This window comes from Bidens hawaiensis, unplaced genomic scaffold, assembly GCF_021521415.1.
Source record: "Bidens hawaiensis isolate Kalapana, Puna unplaced genomic scaffold, B.hawaiensis_p1.1 tig00040644_1, whole genome shotgun sequence".
Lineage (NCBI taxonomy): Eukaryota > Viridiplantae > Streptophyta > Magnoliopsida > Asterales > Asteraceae > Bidens > Bidens hawaiensis.
Window position 1 is genome coordinate 43,529 of NW_027497188.1, and position 4,453 is coordinate 47,981.

The 4,453-nt window shown below is 46.1% G+C and overlaps 1 long non-coding RNA gene across 1 annotated transcript; it reads left to right on the top strand.

Moving 5' to 3' along the window:
- Positions 1-278: 278 nt before the first annotated feature.
- LOC143592268 (uncharacterized) lies at positions 279-805 on the top strand. Its single transcript, XR_013145885.1, has 3 exons — positions 279-390; positions 495-576; positions 667-805. It is a non-coding gene; the product is annotated as an uncharacterized LOC143592268 (long non-coding RNA).
- Positions 806-4,453: the final 3,648 nt, after the last annotated feature.

Sequence of the window (4,453 nt, forward strand, 5' to 3'; positions counted from 1 at the left end):
AACTCTTTAAGTTAAGATCCTAGCCGTTCAAACTGCTAAAAAAGCTTCTAGAAGGAGGAGTTGAGGGAGGTTGCACAACCTCTCTCCGATTCCCCTATTCTGCGTTACGGCGGTTACACTCCCTAAATCATCGCCCCCCACAACATATAAACCCTAATCGAGTTCTTTGCCAACACTGTAACTGTAATGACCATCAGAGTTTCTAAAGGCATTTTGGTTGTTCACAGTTCACGACTCTCTGAAAATGAGCAAATCAATTATCAACCTTCAAAGAGTTTTTAAAGGCATGTCAAAATTCAGAATATATCATATGTATGTGTAGCTATCAAATTTCGTGTCCTCTTTGCTGAAACCAAATCTGGCAATTTGATGTTAGAGGACGTCAGAGAGGTACACATAATCGCCTGTACAAGTTTGATTGAATATTACTAACATATTTCTCATGATTTGTTGAAGTTCATGATTTTTAATATCCTACATCTTCTATGCTGCAGGTGCTACGTTTTGGGCAGAACTGTCCCAAAATTTATCTACAACATATTCATTTGATAGTATATAAACATGGTTGGGTTAAAGGTATGCTTGTGTAGTTGTGGTTATTTTTCTTTTCTATGTGTTATGTGTTATAATAGTTGATTAAATAATTGTATAATATTCGTATGCAAGGTATCACTGTTGATATAATGGTGGAGATGCTCTTACTCAAGTTGATAAAATTCGAGTACCTACTGAAATTAACAACTTACCACCTGACCCGTTTTGGTTATAAGACGGGCCTGCTCATCATGATGTAACCATAGTTGAAGAGGTAGGTCCCAGCAGAGCCCAGTTGGACCCGCAAGACTCACCTTAAACAGGGACGTCTGGGCAGAAACCAACTGGATCCGCAGGACCAACCATGCTCAGAGACGTGACGTCCTTACGCGCAGTACGCAAGCTGGTCCCGCAGGAAATGCCTCCCAATGGTGAAGGACTCCGCCTGTCCCCGCAGCCTTGGATACAAGCCATTAGGGAAGGCCACCCGCGCAGCAAGGCTACACGCACAAGGCACCTAGCTCTCAATCGTTCAGTGTCACCTGAAGGAATGAGCGAAGCCGGGAACAATCCCGCACAAGGGCGGGAGGGGGAATACTCCCGCCCAAATAAGCCAGTCCGTACGATACAGGAAGATCTTCTGTACTGTACCTGACGAGGTATGGGAAAAAGATCTGACTAAAGATACGACAGCTTATAGACAACAGTATGGCAAGCAGCATGCTCCTACACTGTATGTCACTATTAGCCGCTGCCTACTCACCAACTCTTGTCATACCACGTGCGTAGCTGACAGTTGGTGGAAAAGGAATAGTATACAGCAGGCCTGGTCGCTGTCAGCCGCTACCTACCCACCAACTACCAGCAGGGCACGTGCGTAGGCTACTGTTGGTGGAACAGGAACACTGTTGCAGCCGGCCATACCTCCTTGGAAACCTACCTTCGGCTATAAATACCACAAATGGTATGACCATCTCATCTTATCATATCTTATCACATTATCATCATATTATACCTGATATCTGCTCTAGCAATCTCTTAATATAATTTTATATTTAAAGAGCAATCTAATCTGATTCTCACGCCGGAGGGTGGTCACAAGGAGGAACCCCCCCTTCTCAGTGACGAGCTCACGGTGTCTGTTTTGCAGGTTATCAGAAGAACCATCTTCTCAGGGTCTAACCCCTCGTGGGAAACATCTATCTAACCCCCAGGTTACCAGTAATCTGTCCGGGGTCAGGTTAGTGTTTCTTCATTGGCGCCATCCGTGGGACAAAGCTAGAACTACATTTTTCTCCAGTTTTTTCAAACTTCTACAAAGATGGTTAGAGAAATTCCGGTAACCACGACCCCAGCTACTGGGGGGAATACCGGTAACACAGTTTTTACAAACACTACCCCGGTTACCCAAGCCGGGGCAAGTGAAGTAAATTTTACGAACACTACCCCAGTTACTCATGCTGGGGCAAGTGCAGTAAATGATCGCCTACTGGGATCCACTAATACCCAGGTTGAGAAACGAAGACTCCCCCGCCAAACTCTCGATGAAGTCAAGGCATGGGCGGAGGCACGACAAAAGGAATTCCAGGCCGAGTTGAATGAACGCTTGCGTTCCGTACAACAGGCCGACGAATTCGAATATTGGGAGGATGACTCGGAGGAATCCGACTCCGACGCGAACCCTCGCCATAGGGCAAAAGGGAAGCGTAAGGAAATGGAATCCCAACCGAAAAGGCATTTTGGACAAGCCTTCAAACCAAAAAGCACAGGTGGAAGTCCACGAGACTTCTCCAAAACGTTCAGACCAAACGTTGCAAATGCAGGAACGTCCAAATTTGCAAGGGACATTGCGGAAGCAATCGCCCCAAGGAGTGCCAAACAAATGCCTAACATAGGCACATATGACGGTATATCTGATCCAGACGATCATTTGAACAGGTTCATAGCAGGGGCAACCGTCAGCAATTGGACGGAACCCACGTGGTGCTACATGTTCCAAATGACGCTTGTTGGGGCTGCTAGAGCTTGGTTTGATCGTCTACCGGTCAACCACATCTACGACTGGGCAGACTTCCAGCAGAAGTTTAGCTAACACTTCAGCCAGCAACGGAAGTATACCGAGGAGCAATGGACAATCCTCAAATGCATACGAGAAGAAGATGAATCTCTGCCAAACTTCATCACTCGCTTCAACTCAAAGAAGCTAAGTTTGGGCAATATCAGCGAAGATCTTGTTCGCGCAGCCTTCATCCAGGGCGCGCATGACCCAGAGCTCATCCGCACCCTAACGGGTAAAGATGGTATGCCATCCACATGGGATGCCATCATGACAGCAGCAAAACGCTATGCGGAAACGGAGAAGCAACTGGGTAGAGATCTCCCACAGAGCACAAACCTCTACACAAGGAAGACGAGAGAAGACAATGTCCTCACCGCCCGATTAAATAAAAAGCGGAAGCTAGGCATTTGGCAGTCAAGGGTAAACTTTGACACCTCATCCGGCTTGCAACATCGATTGGGCGGAAGGGATAATGTACAGCCGCACCGAAACTCCAGATGGACGCCACTCACCAAAAGCGTCACTGAGATATTCGCCACTGAAGAGCTCCCGTGGCCAAAGCCTCCAATAATCCGACATCGTCACGATGCTGATCGGAGCAAATACTGTGACTTTCACAAGACAAAAGGCCACAACACTGAAGAATGCATAGACGTAAAAGACATGGTTGAAACATTTGTCAGAGATGGGACGCTCGCGCACCTCGTGGCGCAATAAAGGCTGAGCAGGCGGGTGCGTGTAGAACCCTAGCTGGGGAAAACACGAATAACAATTCCAGCTTCAATATCGAGACTACATGCTGCGTAAAGAACGAGATCCCGAACCAGGTGCGTATCGGCTCGATGGCACTCCCATCCCAACAACATGGAAGGGAGCTCATTTACACAGTTTGCATGTAAATCAATTCCAATTTGTAAAGAAGGCCAAGAGCCACTTCTAATGGAAATGATTCTCTTTAGAACATAGAAGCTGATGATTTTACTTTTCTGCACTAATATGACGATATTCACATTATGCGAAGTCGTTGCGTGGGAAGGCGGTTCTACCCGCACAAACCCAATAATGTGAAAAAACCTTCACGCAGGTCAGTTGAAGGGGAAAGGTTCAGCACCCAAAAATGAAAGTGCCGGTCTATCCGCACGAATCATAATGAGGAAACTGAACAATAACCTATCAACAACCGCGCGTCGAACGGTTAAACTATGCAACACTGGTGACGGCATTCACATTACGTGAAGTCGTTGCGTGGGAAGGCGGTCTTACCCGCACAAACCCAATAACAGGAAAAAACCTTCACGCAGGTCAGTTAAAGGGGAAGAGTTCAATTATTCCATTAAATGAAAGTGCCGGTCTATCCGCATGAATCATGAAAGGAAACTGAACACTAACCTATTGACAACCGCGCGTCGAACGGTTCAAAACAAAATTCTCAAAAGGATGAGGAAAACCTACACGCAGGTCAGATAAGGGTAAAGTTTTGCCATCCTACTAAGTGCAAGTGACGGTTCCACCCGCACAATCACGAAAGAGGAAGCAAAACTTCACACCTATTGTCAACCACGTTCAAAGGTTAACTTATCCTCAAAAGATGAGGAAAACCTACACGCAGGTCAGATAAAGGTAAAGTTTCGCCATCCTACTAAATGCAAGTGACGGTTCTACCCGCACAATCACGAAAGAGGAAGCAAAACTTCACACCTATTATCAACCACGTTCAAAGGTTAACTTATCCTCAAAAGATGGGGAAAACCTACACGCAGGTCAGATAAGGGTAAAGTTTCGCCATCCTACTAAGTGCAAATGACGGTTCTACCCGCACAATCACGAAAGAGGAAGCAAAACTTCACACATATTATCAAC